The sequence below is a fragment of the Myxine glutinosa genome, chromosome 1, assembly GCF_964187855.1.
Source record: "Myxine glutinosa chromosome 1, kmMyxGlut1.1, whole genome shotgun sequence".
NCBI lineage: Eukaryota > Metazoa > Chordata > Myxini > Myxiniformes > Myxinidae > Myxine > Myxine glutinosa.
In genome coordinates, this window is record NC_136261.1 from 58,345,718 (window position 1) to 58,367,404 (window position 21,687).

Sequence of the window (21,687 nt, forward strand, 5' to 3'; positions counted from 1 at the left end):
GTATTTGTATACTACTACTTGCCTACGACTACCATTGCCGCTACTGTGAGTTCGACTGGCCTTCCAGTGCCACTCCTTCTCGACGACGACTCCCACGACTACTGCCACTCCTACTCCTAAAATAAAGTATTCTCATGTCGAATCCACATTCAGATCTTCACCAAAATCGAATCGAATCATCCATGTAATATCCCCAAACAGTCCACCTCGTTTCTTCCAAATCCGTCGACAACCTTTTGAGATTTCCTGCTGTGTATCGTTTTTGAACCAATCTCCCAATGGTGAAGAATCAGTCAAAATATTTCTCGGAGCCGGATCCGAATCCGGATCTTCACCAAAATGGAAACATTTCTTCCTTGTCACAGATGCCACACTGCTGCCAAATTTTGCCCGAATCCGTCTGCAATTTTGTGATATCTTGTTCAAAAACGGACAGACAAGCAAACAGACAGACAGGTGTGAAAACATCACCTCCATGCACCTTGGGTGGCGGCGGGAACGGGGCTCTCACTTGAGAAACATTATCGATCCTTTATAAACATCCAAAGAGGCTCTGTTGTTGCCTACAATCATACCACCCTGAATACGCCCGATCTCGTCTGATCGTCTGATCTCGGAAGCTAAGCAGGTTCGGGCCCGGTTAGTACCTGGATGGGAGACTGCCTGGGAACACCGGGTGTTGTAGGCTTTTTTCTGCTGTCGGGTGTGGTCTTGTTTCGAGTGTCTGCAATTTGCGCTGACTGATGCGCTTGATGGAAATTTAGTTTTTGCCGCGCCACTGCTAGTCTTCGACTACAACTGCCGCTACTACCAGCTAACCACGTCTACTTACTACCACGGGTACTCACCCCACCAGTATTTGTATACTACTACTTGCCTACGACTACCATTGCCGCTACTGTGAGTTCGACTGGCCTTCCAGTGCCACTCCTTCTCGACGACGACTCCCACGACTACTGCCACTCCTACTCCTAAAATAAAGTATTCTCATGTCGAATCCACATTCAGATCTTCACCAAAATCGAATCGAATCATCCATGTAATATCCCCAAACAGTCCACCTCGTTTCTTCCAAATCCGTCGACAACCTTTTGAGATTTCCTGCTGTGTATCGTTTTTGAACCAATCTCCCAATGGTGAAGAATCAGTCAAAATATTTCTCGGAGCCGGATCCGAATCCGGATCTTCACCAAAATGGAAACATTTCTTCCTTGTCACAGATGCCACACTGCTGCCAAATTTTGCCCGAATCCGTCTGCAATTTTGTGATATCTTGTTCAAAAACGGACAGACAAGCAAACAGACAGACAGGTGTGAAAACATCACCTCCATGCACCTTGGGTGGCGGCGGGAACGGGGCTCTCACTTGAGAAACATTATCGATCCTTTATAAACATCCAAAGAGATTCTGTTGTTGCCTACGATCATACCACCCTGAATACACCCGATCTCGTCTGATCTCGGAAGCTAACCAGGTTCGGGCCCGGATCGTACCTGGATGGGCGATTGCCTGGGAATACCGGGTGTTGTCGGCTTTTTTCTGCTGTCGGGTGTGGTCTTGTTTTGAGTGTCTGCAATTTGCGCTGACTGATGCGCTTGATGGTAATTTACTTTTTGCCGCGCCACTGCTAGTCTTCGACGACAACTGCCGCTACTAACAGCCTACCACGTCTACTTACTACCACGGGTACGCACCCCACCAGTATTTGTATACTACTGCTTGCCTACGACTACCAGTGCCGTTACTGTGAGTACGACTGGCCTTCCAGTGCCAATCCTTCTCGACGACGACTCCCACGACTACTGCCGCTCCTACTACAAAAATAAAGAATTCTCATGTCGAATCCACATTTAGATCTTCACCCATATCGAATCGAATCATCCGTGTAATACCCCCAAACAGTCCACCAAGTTTCGTCCAAATCCGTCGACAACCTTTTGAGATTTCCTGCTGTGTGTCGTTTTTGAACCAATCTCCCAATGGTGAAGAATCAGTCAAAATATTTCTCGGAGCCGGATCCGAATCCGGATCTTCACCAAAATGGAAACATTTCTTCCTTGTCACAGATGCCACATTGCTGCCAAATTTCGCCCGAATCCGTCGGCAATTTTGTGAGATGTCTTGTTCAAAAACGGACAGACAGGTGTGAAAACATCAACTCCATGCACCTTGGGTGGTGGAGGGAACGAGGCTCTCACTTGAGAAACATTATAAATCGATCCTTTATGAACATCCAAAGAGAATCTGTTGTTGCCTACGATCATACCACCCTGAATACGCCCGATCTCGTGTGATTCTCGGAAGCTAAGCAGGTTCGTGCCCGGATCGTACCTGGATGGGAGACTTCCTGGGAACACCGGGTGTTGTAGGCTTTTTTTTGCTGTCGGGTGTGGTCTTGTTTTGAGTGTCTGCAATTTGCGCTGACTGATGCGCTTGATGGTTATTTACTTTTTGCCGCGCCACTGCTAGTCTTCGACGACAACTGCCGCTACTACCAGCCTACCACGTCTACTTACTCCCACGGGTACTCACGCCACCAGTATTTGTATACTACTGCTTGCCTACGACTACCAGTGCCGTTACTGTGAGTACGACTGGCCTTCCAGTGCCAATCCTTCTCGATGACGACTCCCACGACTACTGCCGCTCCTACTACAAAAATAAAGATTCTCATGTCGAATCCACATTTAGATATTCACCAAAATCGAATCGAATCATCCGTGTAATACCCCCAAACAGTCCACCAAGTTTCGTCCAAATCCGTCGACAACCTTTTGAGATTTCCTGCTGTGTGTCGTTTTTGAACCAATCTCCCAATGGTGAAGAATCAGTCAAAATATTTCTCGGAGCCGGATCCGAATCCGGATCCTCACCAAAATGGAAACATTTCTTCCTTGTCACAGATGCCACATTGCTGCCAAATTTCGCCCGAATCCGTCGGCAATTTTGTGAGATGTCTTGTTCAAAAACGGACAGACAGGTGTGAAAACATCACCTCCATGCACCTTGGGTGGTGGAGGGAACGAGGCTCTCACTTGAGGAACATCATAAATCGATCCTTTATAAACATCCAAAGAGACTCTGTTTTCGCCTACGATCATACCACCCTGAATACGCCCGATCTCGTCTGATCTCGGAAGCTAAGCAGGTTCGGGCCCGGTTAGTACCTGGATGGGAGACTGCCTGGGAACACCGGGTGTTGTAAGCTTTTTTTGCTGTCGGGTGTGGTCTTGTTTCGAGTGTCTGCAATTTGCGCTGACTGATGCGCTTGATGGAAATTTAGTTTTTGCCGCGCCACTGCTAGTCTTCGACTACAACTGCCGCTACTACCAGCTAACCACGTCTACTTACTACCACGGGTACTCACCCCACCAGTATTTGTATACTACTACTTGCCTACGACTACCAGTGCCGCCACTGTGAGTTCGACTGGCCTTCCAGTGCCACTCCTTCTCGACGACGACTCCCACGACTACTGCCACTCCTACTACTAAAATAAAGAATTCTCATGTCGAATCCACATTCAGATCTTCAACAAAATCGAATCGAATCATCCTTGTAAGACACCCAAACAGTCCACAAAGTTTCCTCCAAATCCGTCGACAACCTTTTGAGATTTCCTGCTCTGTATCGTTTTTGAACCAATCTCCCAATGGTGAAAAATCAGTCAAAATATTTCTCGGAGCCGGATCCGAATCCGGATCTTCACCAAAATGGAAACATTTCTTCCTTGTCACAGATGCCATACTGCTGCAAAATTGTGCCCGAATCCGTCTGCAATTTTGTGAGATATCTTGTTCAAAAACGGACAGACAAGCAAACAGACAGACAGGTGTGAAAACATCACCTCCATGCACCTTGGGGGGCGGAGGGAACGAGACTCTCACTTGAGAAATATTATCGATCCTTTATAAACATCCAAAGAGACTCTGTTGTTGCCTACGATCATACCACCCTGAATACGCCCGATCTCGTCTAATCTCGGAAGCTAAGCAGGTTCGGGCCCGGATCGTACCTGGATGGGCGACTGCCTGGGAATACCGGGTGTTGTCGGCTTTTTTCTGCTGTCGGGTGTGGTCTTGTTTTGAGTGTCTGCAATTTGCGCTGACTGATGCGCTTGATGGTAATTTACTTTTTGCCGCGCTACTGGTAGTCTTCGACGACAACTGCCGCTACTACCAGCCTACCACGTCTACTTACTACCACGGGTACTCACCCCACCAGTATTTGTATACTACTGCTTGCCTACGACTACCAGTGCCGTTACTGTGAGTACGACTGGCCTTCCAGTGCCAATCCTTCTCGATGACGACTCCCACGACTACTGCCGCTCCTACTACAAAAATAAAGAATTCTCATGTCGAATCCACATTTAGATATTCACCAAAATCGAATCGAATCATCCGTGTAATACCCCCAAACAGTCCACCAAGTTTCGTCCAAATCCGTCGACAACCTTTTGAGATTTCCTGCTGTGTGTCGTTTTTGAACCAATCTCCCAATGGTGAAGAATCAGTCAAAATATTTCTCGGAGCCGGATCCGAATCCGGATCTTCACCAAAATGGAAACATTTCTTCCTTGACACAGATGCCACATTGCTGCCAAATTTCGCCCGAATCCGTCGGCAATTTTGTGAGATGTCTTGTTCAAAAACGGACAGACAGGTGTGAAAACATCACCTCCATGCACCTTGGGTGGTGGAGGGAACGAGGCTCTCACTTGAGAAACATTATAAATCGATCCTTTATGAACATCCAAAGAGAATCTGTTGTTGCCTACGATCATACCACCCTGAATACGCCCGATCTCGTCTGATCTCGGAAGTCTAAGCAGGTTCGGGCACGGTTAGTACCTGGATGGGAGACTGCCTGGGAACACCGGGTGTTGTAAGCTTTTTTTGCTGTCGGGTGTGGTCTTGTTTCGAGTGTCTGCAATTTGCGCTGACTGATGCGCTTGATGGAAATTTAGTTTTTGCCGCGCCACTGCTAGTCTTCGACTACAACTGCCGCTACTACCAGCTAACCACGTCTACTTACTACCACGGGTACTCACCCCACCAGTATTTGTATACTACTACTTGCCTACGACTACCAGTGCCGCTACTGTGAGTTCGACTGGCCTTCCAGTGCCACTCCTTCTCGACGACGACTCCCACGACTACTGCCACTCCTACTACTAAAATAAAGAATTCTCATGTCGAATCCACATTCAGATCTTCACCAAAATCGAATCGAATCATCCATGTAATACCCCCAAACAGTCCACCTCGTTTCGTCCAAATCCGTCGACAACCTTTTGAGATTTCCTGCTGTGTATCGTTTTTGAACCAATCTCCCAATGGTGAAGAATCAGTCAAAATATTTCTCGGAGCCGGATCCGAATCCGGATCTTCACCAAAATGGAAACATTTCTTCCTTGTCACAGATGCCACACTGCTGCCAAATTATGCCCGAATCCGTCTGCAATTTTGTGATATCTTGTTCAAAAACGGACAGACAAGCAAACAGACAGACAGGTGTGAAAACATTACCTCCATGCACCTTGGGTGGCGGCGGGAACGGGGCTCTCACTTGAGAAACATTATCGATCCTTTATAAACATCCAAAGAGGCTCTGTTGTTGCCTACGATCATACCACCCTGAATGCGCCCGATCTCGTCTGATCGTCTGATCTCGGAAGCTAAGCAGGTTCGGGCCCGGTTAGTACCTGGATGGGAGACTGCCTGGGAACACCGGGTGTTGTAGGCTTTTTTCTGCTGTCGGGTGTGGTCTTGTTTCGAGTGTCTGCAATTTGCGCTGACTGATGCGCTTGATGGAAATTTAGTTTTTGTCGCGCCACTGCTAGTCTTCGACTACAACTGCCGCTACTACCAGCTAACCACGTCTACTTACTACCACGGGTACTCACCCCACCAGTATTTGTATACTACTACTTGCCTACGACTACCATTGCCGCTACTGTGAGTTCGACTGGCCTTCCAGTGCCACTCCTTCTCGACGACGACTCCCACGACTACTGCCACTCCTACTCCTAAAATAAAGTATTCTCATGTCGAATCCACATTCAGATCTTCACCAAAATCGAATCGAATCATCCATGTAATATCCCCAAACAGTCCACCTCGTTTCTTCCAAATCCGTCGACAACCTTTTGAGATTTCCTGCTGTGTATCGTTTTTGAACCAATCTCCCAATGGTGAAGAATCAGTCAAAATATTTCTCGGAGCCGGATCCGAATCCGGATCTTCACCAAAATGGAAACATTTCTTCCTTGTCACAGATGCCACACTGCTGCCAAATTTTGCCCGAATCCGTCTGCAATTTTGTGATATCTTGTTCAAAAACGGACAGACAAGCAAACAGACAGACAGGTGTGAAAACATCACCTCCATGCACCTTGGGTGGCGGCGGGAACGGGGCTCTCACTTGAGAAACATTATCGATCCTTTATAAACATCCAAAGAGGCTCTGTTGTTGCCTACAATCATACCACCCTGAATACGCCCGATCTCGTCTGATCGTCTGATCTCGGAAGCTAAGCAGGTTCGGGCCCGGTTAGTACCTGGATGGGAGACTGCCTGGGAACACCGGGTGTTGTAGGCTTTTTTCTGCTGTCGGGTGTGGTCTTGTTTCGAGTGTCTGCAATTTGCGCTGACTGATGCGCTTGATGGAAATTTAGTTTTTGCCGCGCCACTGCTAGTCTTCGACTACAACTGCCGCTACTACCAGCTAACCACGTCTACTTACTACCACGGGTACTCACCCCACCAGTATTTGTATACTACTACTTGCCTACGACTACCATTGCCGCTACTGTGAGTTCGACTGGCCTTCCAGTGCCACTCCTTCTCGACGACGACTCCCACGACTACTGCCACTCCTACTCCTAAAATAAAGTATTCTCATGTCGAATCCACATTCAGATCTTCACCAAAATCGAATCGAATCATCCATGTAATATCCCCAAACAGTCCACCTCGTTTCTTCCAAATCCGTCGACAACCTTTTGAGATTTCCTGCTGTGTATCGTTTTTGAACCAATCTCCCAATGGTGAAGAATCAGTCAAAATATTTCTCGGAGCCGGATCCGAATCCGGATCTTCACCAAAATGGAAACATTTCTTCCTTGTCACAGATGCCACACTGCTGCCAAATTTTGCCCGAATCCGTCTGCAATTTTGTGATATCTTGTTCAAAAACGGACAGACAAGCAAACAGACAGACAGGTGTGAAAACATCACCTCCATGCACCTTGGGTGGCGGCGGGAACGGGGCTCTCACTTGAGAAACATTATCGATCCTTTATAAACATCCAAAGAGATTCTGTTGTTGCCTACGATCATACCACCCTGAATACACCCGATCTCGTCTGATCTCGGAAGCTAACCAGGTTCGGGCCCGGATCGTACCTGGATGGGCGATTGCCTGGGAATACCGGGTGTTGTCGGCTTTTTTCTGCTGTCGGGTGTGGTCTTGTTTTGAGTGTCTGCAATTTGCGCTGACTGATGCGCTTGATGGTAATTTACTTTTTGCCGCGCCACTGCTAGTCTTCGACGACAACTGCCGCTACTAACAGCCTACCACGTCTACTTACTACCACGGGTACGCACCCCACCAGTATTTGTATACTACTGCTTGCCTACGACTACCAGTGCCGTTACTGTGAGTACGACTGGCCTTCCAGTGCCAATCCTTCTCGACGACGACTCCCACGACTACTGCCGCTCCTACTACAAAAATAAAGAATTCTCATGTCGAATCCACATTTAGATCTTCACCCATATCGAATCGAATCATCCGTGTAATACCCCCAAACAGTCCACCAAGTTTCGTCCAAATCCGTCGACAACCTTTTGAGATTTCCTGCTGTGTGTCGTTTTTGAACCAATCTCCCAATGGTGAAGAATCAGTCAAAATATTTCTCGGAGCCGGATCCGAATCCGGATCTTCACCAAAATGGAAACATTTCTTCCTTGTCACAGATGCCACATTGCTGCCAAATTTCGCCCGAATCCGTCGGCAATTTTGTGAGATGTCTTGTTCAAAAACGGACAGACAGGTGTGAAAACATCAACTCCATGCACCTTGGGTGGTGGAGGGAACGAGGCTCTCACTTGAGAAACATTATAAATCGATCCTTTATGAACATCCAAAGAGAATCTGTTGTTGCCTACGATCATACCACCCTGAATACGCCCGATCTCGTGTGATTCTCGGAAGCTAAGCAGGTTCGTGCCCGGATCGTACCTGGATGGGAGACTTCCTGGGAACACCGGGTGTTGTAGGCTTTTTTTTGCTGTCGGGTGTGGTCTTGTTTTGAGTGTCTGCAATTTGCGCTGACTGATGCGCTTGATGGTTATTTACTTTTTGCCGCGCCACTGCTAGTCTTCGACGACAACTGCCGCTACTACCAGCCTACCACGTCTACTTACTCCCACGGGTACTCACGCCACCAGTATTTGTATACTACTGCTTGCCTACGACTACCAGTGCCGTTACTGTGAGTTCGACTGGCCTTCCAGTGCCACTCCTTCTCGACGACGACTCCCACGACTACTGCCACTCCTACTACTAAAATAATGAATTCTCATGTCGAATCCACATTCAGATCTTCAACAAAATCGAATCGAATCATCCTTGTAAGACACCCAAACAGTCCACAAAGTTTCCTCCAAATCCGTCGACAACCTTTTGAGATTTCCTGCTCTGTATCGTTTTTGAACCAATCTCCCAATGGTGAAGAATCAGTCAAAATATTTCTCGGAGCCGGATCCGAATCCGGATCTTCACCAAAATGGAAACATTTCTTCCTTGTCACAGATGCCATACTGCTGCCAAATTTTGCCCGAATCCGTCTGCAATTTTGTGAGATATCTTGTTCAAAAACGGACAGACAAGCAAACAGACAGACAGGTGTGAAAACATCACCTCCATGCACCTTGGGGGGCGGAGGGAACGAGACTCTCACTTGAGAAACATTATCGATCCTTTATAAACATCCAAAGAGACTCTGTTTTCGCCTACGATCATACCACCCTGAATACGCCCGATCTCGGCTGATCTCGGAAGCTAAGCAGGTTCGGGCCCGGATAGTACCTGGATGGGCGACTGCCTGGGAATACCGGGTGTTGTAGGCTTTTTTCTGCTGTCGGGTGTGGTCTTGTTTTGAGTGTCTGCAATTTGCGCTGACTGATGCGCTTGATGGTAATTTACTTTTTGCCGCGCCACTGGTAGTCTTCGACGACAACTGCCGCTACTACCAGCCTACCACGTCTACTTACTACCACGGGTACTCACCCCACCAGTATTTGTATAGTACTGCTTGCCTACGACTACCAGTGCCGTTACTGTGAGTACGACTGGCCTTCCAGTGCCAATCCTTCTCGATGACGACTCCCACGACTACTGCCGCTCCTACTACAAAAATAAAGATTCTCATGTCGAATCCACATTTAGATATTCACCAAAATCGAATCGAATCATCCGTGTAATACCCCCAAACAGTCCACCAAGTTTCGTCCAAATCCGTCGACAACCTTTTGAGATTTCCTGCTGTGTGTCGTTTTTGAACCAATCTCCCAATGGTGAAGAATCAGTCAAAATATTTCTCGGAGCCGGATCCGAATCCGGATCCTCACCAAAATGGAAACATTTCTTCCTTGTCACAGATGCCACATTGCTGCCAAATTTCGCCCGAATCCGTCGGCAATTTTGTGAGATGTCTTGTTCAAAAACGGACAGACAGGTGTGAAAACATCACCTCCATGCACCTTGGGTGGTGGAGGGAACGAGGCTCTCACTTGAGGAACATCATAAATCGATCCTTTATGAACATCCAAAGAGAATCTGTTGTTGCCTACGATCATACCACCCTGAATACGCCCGATCTCGTCTGATCTCGGAAGCTAAGCAGGTTCGGGCCCGGTTAGTACCTGGATGGGAGACTGCCTGGGAACACCGGGTGTTGTAAGCTTTTTTTGCTGTCGGGTGTGGTCTTGTTTCGAGTGTCTGCAATTTGCGCTGACTGATGCGCTTGATGGAAATTTAGTTTTTGCCGCGCCACTGCTAGTCTTCGACTACAACTGCCGCTACTACCAGCTAACCACGTCTACTTACTACCACGGGTACTCACCCCACCAGTATTTGTATACTACTACTTGCCTACGACTACCAGTGCCGCCACTGTGAGTTCGACTGGCCTTCCAGTGCCACTCCTTCTCGACGACGACTCCCACGACTACTGCCACTCCTACTACTAAAATAAAGAATTCTCATGTCGAATCCACATTCAGATCTTCAACAAAATCGAATCGAATCATCCTTGTAAGACACCCAAACAGTCCACAAAGTTTCCTCCAAATCCGTCGACAACCTTTTGAGATTTCCTGCTCTGTATCGTTTTTGAACCAATCTCCCAATGGTGAAAAATCAGTCAAAATATTTCTCGGAGCCGGATCCGAATCCGGATCTTCACCAAAATGGAAACATTTCTTCCTTGTCACAGATGCCATACTGCTGCAAAATTGTGCCCGAATCCGTCTGCAATTTTGTGAGATATCTTGTTCAAAAACGGACAGACAAGCAAACAGACAGACAGGTGTGAAAACATCACCTCCATGCACCTTGGGGGGCGGAGGGAACGAGACTCTCACTTGAGAAATATTATCGATCCTTTATAAACATCCAAAGAGGCTCTGTTGTTGCCTACGATCATACCACCCTGAATACGCCCGATCTCGTCTGATCGTCTGATCTCGGAAGCTAAGCAGGTTCGGGCCCGGTTAGTACCTGGATGGGAGACTGCCTGGGAACACCGGGTGTTGTAGGCTTTTTTCTGCTGTCGGGTGTGGTCTTGTTTCGAGTGTCTGCAATTTGCGCTGACTGATGCGCTTGATGGAAATTTAGTTTTTGCCGCGCCACTGCTAGTCTTCGACTACAACTGCCGCTACTACCAGCTAACCACGTCTACTTACTACCACGGGTACTCACCCCACCAGTATTTGTATACTACTACTTGCCTACGACTACCATTGCCGCTACTGTGAGTTCGACTGGCCTTCCAGTGCCACTCCTTCTCGACGACGACTCCCACGACTACTGCCACTCCTACTCCTAAAATAAAGTATTCTCATGTCGAATCCACATTCAGATCTTCACCAAAATCGAATCGAATCATCCATGTAATATCCCCAAACAGTCCACCTCGTTTCTTCCAAATCCGTCGACAACCTTTTGAGATTTCCTGCTGTGTATCGTTTTTGAACCAATCTCCCAATGGTGAAGAATCAGTCAAAATATTTCTCGGAGCCGGATCCGAATCCGGATCTTCACCAAAATGGAAACATTTCTTCCTTGTCACAGATGCCACACTGCTGCCAAATTTTGCCCGAATCCGTTTGCAATTTTGTGATATCTTGTTCAAAAACGGACAGACAAGCAAACAGACAGACAGGTGTGAAAACATCACCTCCATGCACCTTGGGTGGCGGCGGGAACGGGGCTCTCACTTGAGAAACATTATCGATCCTTTATAAACATCCAAAGAGGCTCTGTTGTTGCCTACAATCATACCACCCTGAATACGCCCGATCTCGTCTGATCGTCTGATCTCGGAAGCTAAGCAGGTTCGGGCCCGGTTAGTACCTGGATGGGAGACTGCCTGGGAACACCGGGTGTTGTAGGCTTTTTTCTGCTGTCGGGTGTGGTCTTGTTTCGAGTGTCTGCAATTTGCGCTGACTGATGCGCTTGATGGAAATTTAGTTTTTGCCGCGCCACTGCTAGTCTTCGACTACAACTGCCGCTACTACCAGCTAACCACGTCTACTTACTACCACGGGTACTCACCCCACCAGTATTTGTATACTACTACTTGCCTACGACTACCATTGCCGCTACTGTGAGTTCGACTGGCCTTCCAGTGCCACTCCTTCTCGACGACGACTCCCACGACTACTGCCACTCCTACTCCTAAAATAAAGTATTCTCATGTCGAATCCACATTCAGATCTTCACCAAAATCGAATCGAATCATCCATGTAATATCCCCAAACAGTCCACCTCGTTTCTTCCAAATCCGTCGACAACCTTTTGAGATTTCCTGCTGTGTATCGTTTTTGAACCAATCTCCCAATGGTGAAGAATCAGTCAAAATATTTCTCGGAGCCGGATCCGAATCCGGATCTTCACCAAAATGGAAACATTTCTTCCTTGTCACAGATGCCACACTGCTGCCAAATTTTGCCCGAATCCGTCTGCAATTTTGTGATATCTTGTTCAAAAACGGACAGACAAGCAAACAGACAGACAGGTGTGAAAACATCACCTCCATGCACCTTGGGTGGCGGCGGGAACGGGGCTCTCACTTGAGAAACATTATCGATCCTTTATAAACATCCAAAGAGATTCTGTTGTTGCCTACGATCATACCACCCTGAATACACCCGATCTCGTCTGATCTCGGAAGCTAACCAGGTTCGGGCCCGGATCGTACCTGGATGGGCGATTGCCTGGGAATACCGGGTGTTGTCGGCTTTTTCTGCTGTCGGGTGTGGTCTTGTTTTGAGTGTCTGCAATTTGCGCTGACTGATGCGCTTGATGGTAATTTACTTTTTGCCGCGCCACTGCTAGTCTTCGACGACAACTGCCGCTACTAACAGCCTACCACGTCTACTTACTACCACGGGTACGCACCCCACCAGTATTTGTATACTACTGCTTGCCTACGACTACCAGTGCCGTTACTGTGAGTACGACTGGCCTTCCAGTGCCAATCCTTCTCGACGACGACTCCCACGACTACTGCCGCTCCTACTACAAAAATAAAGAATTCTCATGTCGAATCCACATTTAGATCTTCACCCATATCGAATCGAATCATCCGTGTAATACCCCCAAACAGTCCACCAAGTTTCGTCCAAATCCGTCGACAACCTTTTGAGATTTCCTGCTGTGTGTCGTTTTTGAACCAATCTCCCAATGGTGAAGAATCAGTCAAAATATTTCTCGGAGCCGGATCCGAATCCGGATCTTCACCAAAATGGAAACATTTCTTCCTTGTCACAGATGCCACATTGCTGCCAAATTTCGCCCGAATCCGTCGGCAATTTTGTGAGATGTCTTGTTCAAAAACGGACAGACAGGTGTGAAAACATCAACTCCATGCACCTTGGGTGGTGGAGGGAACGAGGCTCTCACTTGAGAAACATTATAAATCGATCCTTTATGAACATCCAAAGAGAATCTGTTGTTGCCTACGATCATACCACCCTGAATACGCCCGATCTCGTGTGATTCTCGGAAGCTAAGCAGGTTCGTGCCCGGATCGTACCTGGATGGGAGACTTCCTGGGAACACCGGGTGTTGTAGGCTTTTTTTTGCTGTCGGGTGTGGTCTTGTTTTGAGTGTCTGCAATTTGCGCTGACTGATGCGCTTGATGGTTATTTACTTTTTGCCGCGCCACTGCTAGTCTTCGACGACAACTGCCGCTACTACCAGCCTACCACGTCTACTTACTCCCACGGGTACTCACGCCACCAGTATTTGTATACTACTGCTTGCCTACGACTACCAGTGCCGTTACTGTGAGTTCGACTGGCCTTCCAGTGCCACTCCTTCTCGACGACGACTCCCACGACTACTGCCACTCCTACTACTAAAATAATGAATTCTCATGTCGAATCCACATTCAGATCTTCAACAAAATCGAATCGAATCATCCTTGTAAGACACCCAAACAGTCCACAAAGTTTCCTCCAAATCCGTCGACAACCTTTTGAGATTTCCTGCTCTGTATCGTTTTTGAACCAATCTCCCAATGGTGAAGAATCAGTCAAAATATTTCTCGGAGCCGGATCCGAATCCGGATCTTCACCAAAATGGAAACATTTCTTCCTTGTCACAGATGCCATACTGCTGCCAAATTTTGCCCGAATCCGTCTGCAATTTTGTGAGATATCTTGTTCAAAAACGGACAGACAAGCAAACAGACAGACAGGTGTGAAAACATCACCTCCATGCACCTTGGGGGGCGGAGGGAACGAGACTCTCACTTGAGAAACATTATCGATCCTTTATAAACATCCAAAGAGACTCTGTTTTCGCCTACGATCATACCACCCTGAATACGCCCGATCTCGGCTGATCTCGGAAGCTAAGCAGGTTCGGGCCCGGATAGTACCTGGATGGGCGACTGCCTGGGAATACCGGGTGTTGTAGGCTTTTTTCTGCTGTCGGGTGTGGTCTTGTTTTGAGTGTCTGCAATTTGCGCTGACTGATGCGCTTGATGGTAATTTACTTTTTGCCGCGCCACTGGTAGTCTTCGACGACAACTGCCGCTACTACCAGCCTACCACGTCTACTTACTACCACGGGTACTCACCCCACCAGTATTTGTATAGTACTGCTTGCCTACGACTACCAGTGCCGTTACTGTGAGTACGACTGGCCTTCCAGTGCCAATCCTTCTCGATGACGACTCCCACGACTACTGCCGCTCCTACTACAAAAATAAAGATTCTCATGTCGAATCCACATTTAGATATTCACCAAAATCGAATCGAATCATCCGTGTAATACCCCCAAACAGTCCACCAAGTTTCGTCCAAATCCGTCGACAACCTTTTGAGATTTCCTGCTGTGTGTCGTTTTTGAACCAATCTCCCAATGGTGAAGAATCAGTCAAAATATTTCTCGGAGCCGGATCCGAATCCGGATCCTCACCAAAATGGAAACATTTCTTCCTTGTCACAGATGCCACATTGCTGCCAAATTTCGCCCGAATCCGTCGGCAATTTTGTGAGATGTCTTGTTCAAAAACGGACAGACAGGTGTGAAAACATCACCTCCATGCACCTTGGGTGGTGGAGGGAACGAGGCTCTCACTTGAGGAACATCATAAATCGATCCTTTATGAACATCCAAAGAGAATCTGTTGTTGCCTACGATCATACCACCCTGAATACGCCCGATCTCGTCTGATCTCGGAAGCTAAGCAGGTTCGGGTCCGGTTAGTACCTGGATGGGAGACTGCCTGGGAACACCGGGTGTTGTAAGCTTTTTTTGCTGTCGGGTGTGGTCTTGTTTCGAGTGTCTGCAATTTGCGCTGACTGATGCGCTTGATGGAAATTTAGTTTTTGCCGCGCCACTGCTAGTCTTCGACTACAACTGCCGCTACTACCAGCTAACCACGTCTACTTACTACCACGGGTACTCACCCCACCAGTATTTGTATACTACTACTTGCCTACGACTACCAGTGCCGCCACTGTGAGTTCGACTGGCCTTCCAGTGCCACTCCTTCTCGACGACGACTCCCACGACTACTGCCACTCCTACTACTAAAATAAAGAATTCTCATGTCGAATCCACATTCAGATCTTCAACAAAATCGAATCGAATCATCCTTGTAAGACACCCAAACAGTCCACAAAGTTTCCTCCAAATCCGTCGACAACCTTTTGAGATTTCCTGCTCTGTATCGTTTTTGAACCAATCTCCCAATGGTGAAAAATCAGTCAAAATATTTCTCGGAGCCGGATCCGAATCCGGATCTTCACCAAAATGGAAACATTTCTTCCTTGTCACAGATGCCATACTGCTGCAAAATTGTGCCCGAATCCGTCTGCAATTTTGTGAGATATCTTGTTCAAAAACGGACAGACAAGCAAACAGACAGACAGGTGTGAAAACATCACCTCCATGCACCTTGGGGGGCGGAGGGAACGAGACTCTCACTTGAGAAATATTATCGATCCTTTATAAACATCCAAAGAGACTCTGTTGTTGCCTACGATCATACCACCCTGAATACGCCCGATCTCGTCTAATCTCGGAAGCTAAGCAGGTTCGGGCCCGGATCGTACCTGGATGGGCGACTGCCTGGGAATACCGGGTGTTGTCGGCTTTTTTCTGCTGTCGGGTGTGGTCTTGTTTTGAGTGTCTGCAATTTGCGCTGACTGATGCGCTTGATGGTAATTTACTTTTTGCCGCGCTACTGGTAGTCTTCGACGACAACTGCCGCTACTACCAGCCTACCACGTCTACTTACTACCACGGGTACTCACCCCACCAGTATTTGTATACTACTGCTTGCCTACGACTACCAGTGCCGTTACTGTGAGTACGACTGGCCTTCCAGTGCCAATCCTTCTCGATGACGACTCCCACGACTACTGCCGCTCCTACTACAAAAATAAAGAATTCTCATGTCGAATCCACATTTAGATATTCACCAAAATCGAATCGAATCATCCGTGTAATACCCCCAAACAGTCCACCAAGTTTCGTCCAAATCCGTCGACAACCTTTTGAGATTTCCTGCTGTGTGTCGTTTTTGAACCAATCTCCCAATGGTGAAGAATCAGTCAAAATATTTCTCGGAGCCGGATCCGAATCCGGATCTTCACCAAAATGGAAACATTTCTTCCTTGACACAGATGCCACATTGCTGCCAAATTTCGCCCGAATCCGTCGGCAATTTTGTGAGATGTCTTGTTCAAAAACGGACAGACAGGTGTGAAAACATCACCTCCATGCACCTTGGGTGGTGGAGGGAACGAGGCTCTCACTTGAGAAACATTATAAATCGATCCTTTATGAACATCCAAAGAGAATCTGTTGTTGCCTACGATCATACCACCCTGAATACGCCCGATCTCGTCTGATCTCGGAAGTCTAAGCAGGTTCGGGCACGGTTAGTACCTGGATGGGAGACTGCCTGGGAACACCGGGTGTTGTAAGCTTTTTTTGCTGTCGGGTGTGGTCTTGTTTCGAGTGTCTGCAATTTGCGCTGACTGATGCGCTTGATGGAAATTTAGTTTTTGCCGCGCCACTGCTAGTCTTCGACTACAACTGCCGCTACTACCAGCTAACCACGTCTACTTACTACCACGGGTACTCACCCCACCAGTATTTGTACACTACTACTTGCCTACGACTACCAGTGCCGCCACTGTGAGTTCGACTGGCCTTCCAGTGCCACTCCTTCTCGACGACGACTCCCACGACTACTGCCACTCCTACTACTAAAATAAAGAATTCTCATGTCGAATCCACATTCAGATCTTCAACAAAATCGAATCGAATCATCCTTGTAAGACACCCAAACAGTCCACAAAGTTTCCTCCAAATCCGTCGACAACCTTTTGAGATTTCCTGATCTGTATCGTTTTTGAACCAATCTCCCAATGGTGAAGAATCAGTCAAAATATTTCTCGGAGCCGGATCCGAATCCGGATCTTCACCAAAATGGAAACATTTCTTCCTTGTCACAGATGCCATACTGCTGCCAAATTTTGCCCGAATCCGTCTGCAATTTTGTGAGATATCTTGTTCAAAAACGGACAGACAAGCAAGCAGACAGACAGGTGTGAAAACATCACCTCCATGCACCTTGGGGGGCGGAGGGAACGAGACTCTCACTTGAGAAACATTATCGATCCTTTATAAACATCCAAAGAGACTCTGTTGTTGCCTACGATCATACCACCCTGAATACGCCCGATCTCGTCTAATCTCGGAAGCTAAGCAGGTTCGGGCCCGGATCGATCTCGTTTGATCTCGGAAGCTAAGCAGGTTCGGGCCCGGATCGATCTCGCCTGATCTCGGAAGCTAAGCAGGTTCGGGCCCGGATCGTACCTGGATGGGCGACTGCCTGGGAATACCGGGTGTTGTCGGCTTTTTTCTGCTGTCGGGTGTGGTCTTGTTTTGAGTGTCTGCAATTTGCGCTGAATGATGCGCTTGATGGTAATTTACTTTTTGCCGCGCCACTGCTAGTCTTCGACGACAACTGCCGCTACTACCAGCCTACCACGTCTACTTACTACCACGGGTACTCACCCCACCAGTATTTGTATACTACTGCTTGCCTACGACTACCAGTGCCGTTACTGTGAGTACGACTGGCCTTCCTGTGCCAATCCTTCTCGACGACGACTCCCACGACTACTGCCGCTCCTACTACAAAAATAAAGAATTCTCATGTCGAATCCACATTTAGATCTTCACCAATATCGAATCGAATCATCCGTGTAATACCCCCAAACAGTCCACCAAGTTTCGTCCAAATCCGTCGACAACCTTTTGAGATTTCCTGCTGTGTGTCGTTTTTGAACCAATCTCCCAATGGTGAAGAATCAGTCAAAATATTTCTCGGAGCCGGATCCGAATCCGGATCTTCACCAAAATGGAAACATTTCTTCCTTGACTCAGATGCCACATTGCTGCCAAATTTCGCCCGAATCCGTCGGCAATTTTGTGAGATGTCTTGTTCAAAAACGGACAGACAGGTGTGAAAACATCACCTCCATGCACCTTGGGTGGTGGAGGGAACGAGGCTCTCACTTGAGGAACATTATAAATCGATCCTTTATGAACATCCAAAGAGAATCTGTTGTTGCCTACGATCATACCACCCTGAATACGCCCGATCTCGTCTGATCTCGGAAGCGAATCCAGGTTCGGGCCCGGTTAGTATCTGGATGGGAGACTGCCTGGGAACACCGGGTGTTGTAAGCTTTTTTTGCTGTCGGGTGTGGTCTTGTTTCGAGTGTCTGCAATTTGCGCTGACTGATGCGCTTGATGGAAATTTAGTTTTTTCCGCGCCACTGCTAGTCTTCGACTACAACTGCAGCTACTACCAGCTAACCACGTCTACTTACTACCACGGGTACTCACCCCACCAGTATTTGTATACTACTACTTGCCTACGACTACCATTGCCGCTACTGTGAGTTCGACTGGCCTTCCAGTGCCACTCCTTCTCGACGACGACTCCCACGACTACTGCCACTCCTACTACTAAAATAAAGTATTCTCATGTCGAATCCACATTCAGATCTTCACCAAAATCGAATCGAATCATCCATGTAATACCCCCAAACAGTCCACCTCGTTTCTTCCAAATCCGTCGACAACCTTTTGAGATTTCCTGCTGTGTATCGTTTTTGAACCAATCTCCCAATGGTGAAGAATCAGTCAAAATATTTCTCGGAGCCGGATCTGAATCCGGATCTTCACCAAAATGGAAACATTTCTTCCTTGTCACAGATGCCACACTGCTGCCAAATTTTGCCCGAATCCGTCTGCAATTTTGTGATATCTTGTTCAAAAACGGACAGACAAGCAAACAGACAGACAGGTGTGAAAACATCACCTCCATGCACCTTGGGTGGCGGCGGGGACGGGGCTCTCACTTGAGAAACATTATCGATCCTTTATAAACATCCAAAGAGACTCTGTTGTTGCCTACGATCATACCACCCTGAATACACCCGATCTCGTCTGATTCTCGAGAAGCTAACCAGGTTCGGGCCCGGATCGTACCTGGATGGGCGACTGCCTGGGAATACCGGGTGTTGTCGGCTTTTTTCTGCTGTCGGGTGTGGTCTTGTTTTGAGTGTCTGCAATTTGCGCTGACTGATGCGCTTGATGGTAATTTACTTTTTGCCGCGCCACTGCTAGTCTTCGACGACAACTGCCGCTACTACCAGCCTACCACGTCTACTTACTACCACGGGTACTCACCCCACCAGTATTTGTATACTACTGCTTGCCTACGACTACCAGTGCCGTTACTGTGAGTACGACTGGCCTTCCAGTGCCAATCCTTCTCGACGACAACTCCCACGACTACTGCCGCTCCTACTACAAAAATAAAGAATTCTCATGTCGAATCCACATTTAGATCTTCACCAATATCGAATCGAATCATCCGTGTAATACCCCCAAACAGTCCACCAAGTTTCGTCCAAATCCGTCGACAACCTTTTGAGATTTCCTGCTGTGTGTCGTTTTTGAACCAATCTCCCAATGGTGAAGAATCAGTCAAAATATTTCTCGGAGCCGGATCCGAATCCGGATCTTCACCCAAATGGAAACATTTCTTCCTTGACACAGATGCCACATTGCTGCCAAATTTCGCCCGAATCCGTCGGCAATTTTGTGAGATGTCTTGTTCAAAAACGGACAGACAGGTGTGAAAACATCACCTCCATGCACCTTGGGTGGTGGAGGGAACGAGGATCTCACTTGAGGAACATCATAAATCGATCCTTTATGAACATCCAAAGAGAATCTGTTGTTGCCTACGATCATACCACCCTGAATACGCCCGATCTCGTCTGATCTCTTAAGCTAAGGCAGGTTCGGGCCCGGTTAGTACCTGGATGGGAGACTGCCTGGGAACACCGGGTGTTGTAAGCTTTTTTTGCTGTCGGGTGTGGTCTTGTTTCGAGTGTCTGCAATTTGCGCTGACTGATGCGCTTGATGGAAATTTAGTTTTTGCCGCGCCACTGCTAGTCTTCGACTACAACTGCCGCTACTACCAGCTAACCACGTCTACTTACTACCACGGGTACTCACCCCACCAGTATTTGTATACTACTACTTGCCTACGACTACCAGTGCCGCCACTGTGAGTTCGACTGGCCTTCCAGTGCCACTCCTTCTCGACGACGACTCCCACGACTACTGCCACTCCTACTACTAAAATAAAGAATTCTCATGTCGAATCCACATTCAGATCTTCAACAAAATCGAATCGAATCATCCTTGTAAGACACCCAAACAGTCCACAAAGTGTCCTCCAAATCCGTCGACAACCTTTTGAGATTTCCTGCTCTGTATCGTTTTTGAACCAATCTCCCAATGGTGAAAAATCAGTCAAAATATTTCTCGGAGCCGGATCCGAATCCGGATCTTCACCAAAATGGAAACATTTCTTCCTTGTCACAGATGCCATACTGCTGCAAAATTGTGCCCGAATCCGTCTGCAATTTTGTGAGATATCTTGTTCAAAAACGGACAGACAAGCAAACAGACAGACAGGTGTGAAAACATCACCTCCATGCACCTTGGGGGGCGGAGGGAACGAGACTCTCACTTGAGAAATATTATCGATCCTTTATAAACATCCAAAGAGACTCTGTTGTTGCCTACGATCATACCACCCTGAATACGCCCGATCTCGTCTAATCTCGGAAGCTAAGCAGGTTCGGGCCCGGATCGATCTCGTCTGATCTCGGAAACTAAGCAGGTTCGGGCCCGGATCGATCTCGTCTGATCTCGGAAGCTAAGCAGGTTCGGGCCCGGATAGTACCTGGATTGGCGACTGTCTGGGAATACCGGGTGTTGTAGGCTTTTTCTGCCGTCGGGTGTGGTCTTGTTTTGAGTGTCTGCAATTTGCGCTGACTGATGCGCTTGATGGTAATTTACTTTTTGCCGCGCCACTGCTAGTCTTCGACGACAACTGCCGCTACTACCAGCCTACCACGTCTACTTACTACCACGGGTACTCACCCCACCAGTATTTGTATACTACTGCTTGCCTACGACTACCAGTGCCGTTACTGTGAGTACGACTGGCCTTCCAGTGCCAATCCTTCTCGACGACGACTCCCACGACTACTGCCGCTCCTACTACAAAAATAAAGAATTCTCATGTCGAATCCACATTTAGATCTTCACCAATATCGAATCGAATCATCCGTGTAATACCCCCAAACAGTCCACCAAGATTCGTCCAAATACGTCGACAACCTTTTGAGATTTCCTGCTGTGTGTCGTTTTTGAACCAATCTCCCAATGGTGAAGAATCAGTCAAAATATTTCTCGGAGCCGGATCCGAATCCGGATCTTCACCCAAATGGAAACATTTCTTCCTTGACACAGATGCCACATTGCTGCCAAAT

General features: G+C 47.7%; 5 non-coding genes and 18 pseudogenes across 5 annotated transcripts; all 23 read left to right on the forward strand.

Annotated features, from left to right (window-relative positions):
- The first annotated feature begins 561 nt into the window (after positions 1-561).
- LOC144890120 (5S ribosomal RNA) lies at positions 562-688 on the forward strand (annotated as a pseudogene).
- Positions 689-1,416: 728 nt separating this feature from the next.
- Positions 1,417-1,535, forward strand: LOC144890157 (5S ribosomal RNA; annotated as a pseudogene).
- Positions 1,536-2,253: 718 nt separating this feature from the next.
- LOC144890283 (5S ribosomal RNA) lies at positions 2,254-2,373 on the forward strand (annotated as a pseudogene).
- Positions 2,374-3,090: 717 nt separating this feature from the next.
- On the forward strand, positions 3,091-3,209 carry LOC144890020 (5S ribosomal RNA). The gene has a single exon (XR_013622213.1). It is a non-coding gene; the product is annotated as a 5S ribosomal RNA (ribosomal RNA).
- Positions 3,210-3,938: 729 nt separating this feature from the next.
- Positions 3,939-4,057, forward strand: LOC144890187 (5S ribosomal RNA; annotated as a pseudogene).
- A 718-nt stretch (positions 4,058-4,775) lies between these two features.
- LOC144890226 (5S ribosomal RNA) lies at positions 4,776-4,895 on the forward strand (annotated as a pseudogene).
- Positions 4,896-5,622: 727 nt separating this feature from the next.
- On the forward strand, positions 5,623-5,749 carry LOC144890093 (5S ribosomal RNA; annotated as a pseudogene).
- Positions 5,750-6,477: 728 nt separating this feature from the next.
- Positions 6,478-6,604, forward strand: LOC144890121 (5S ribosomal RNA; annotated as a pseudogene).
- A 728-nt stretch (positions 6,605-7,332) lies between these two features.
- LOC144890159 (5S ribosomal RNA) lies at positions 7,333-7,451 on the forward strand (annotated as a pseudogene).
- A 718-nt stretch (positions 7,452-8,169) lies between these two features.
- LOC144890284 (5S ribosomal RNA) lies at positions 8,170-8,289 on the forward strand (annotated as a pseudogene).
- Positions 8,290-9,019: 730 nt separating this feature from the next.
- LOC144890030 (5S ribosomal RNA) lies at positions 9,020-9,138 on the forward strand. The gene has a single exon (XR_013622225.1). It is a non-coding gene; the product is annotated as a 5S ribosomal RNA (ribosomal RNA).
- Positions 9,139-9,855: 717 nt separating this feature from the next.
- LOC144890021 (5S ribosomal RNA) lies at positions 9,856-9,974 on the forward strand. Its single transcript, XR_013622215.1, has one exon. It is a non-coding gene; the product is annotated as a 5S ribosomal RNA (ribosomal RNA).
- Positions 9,975-10,703: 729 nt separating this feature from the next.
- LOC144890116 (5S ribosomal RNA) lies at positions 10,704-10,830 on the forward strand (annotated as a pseudogene).
- A 728-nt stretch (positions 10,831-11,558) lies between these two features.
- Positions 11,559-11,685, forward strand: LOC144890123 (5S ribosomal RNA; annotated as a pseudogene).
- A 728-nt stretch (positions 11,686-12,413) lies between these two features.
- Positions 12,414-12,532, forward strand: LOC144890160 (5S ribosomal RNA; annotated as a pseudogene).
- Positions 12,533-13,249: 717 nt separating this feature from the next.
- LOC144890285 (5S ribosomal RNA) lies at positions 13,250-13,369 on the forward strand (annotated as a pseudogene).
- Positions 13,370-14,099: 730 nt separating this feature from the next.
- Positions 14,100-14,218, forward strand: LOC144890031 (5S ribosomal RNA). Its single transcript, XR_013622226.1, has one exon. It is a non-coding gene; the product is annotated as a 5S ribosomal RNA (ribosomal RNA).
- A 717-nt stretch (positions 14,219-14,935) lies between these two features.
- On the forward strand, positions 14,936-15,054 carry LOC144890058 (5S ribosomal RNA). The gene has a single exon (XR_013622256.1). It is a non-coding gene; the product is annotated as a 5S ribosomal RNA (ribosomal RNA).
- A 729-nt stretch (positions 15,055-15,783) lies between these two features.
- Positions 15,784-15,902, forward strand: LOC144890188 (5S ribosomal RNA; annotated as a pseudogene).
- Positions 15,903-16,620: 718 nt separating this feature from the next.
- Positions 16,621-16,740, forward strand: LOC144890227 (5S ribosomal RNA; annotated as a pseudogene).
- Positions 16,741-18,394: 1,654 nt separating this feature from the next.
- On the forward strand, positions 18,395-18,514 carry LOC144890278 (5S ribosomal RNA; annotated as a pseudogene).
- Positions 18,515-19,241: 727 nt separating this feature from the next.
- Positions 19,242-19,362, forward strand: LOC144890328 (5S ribosomal RNA; annotated as a pseudogene).
- A 718-nt stretch (positions 19,363-20,080) lies between these two features.
- On the forward strand, positions 20,081-20,200 carry LOC144890312 (5S ribosomal RNA; annotated as a pseudogene).
- The last annotated feature ends 1,487 nt before the right edge of the window (positions 20,201-21,687 follow it).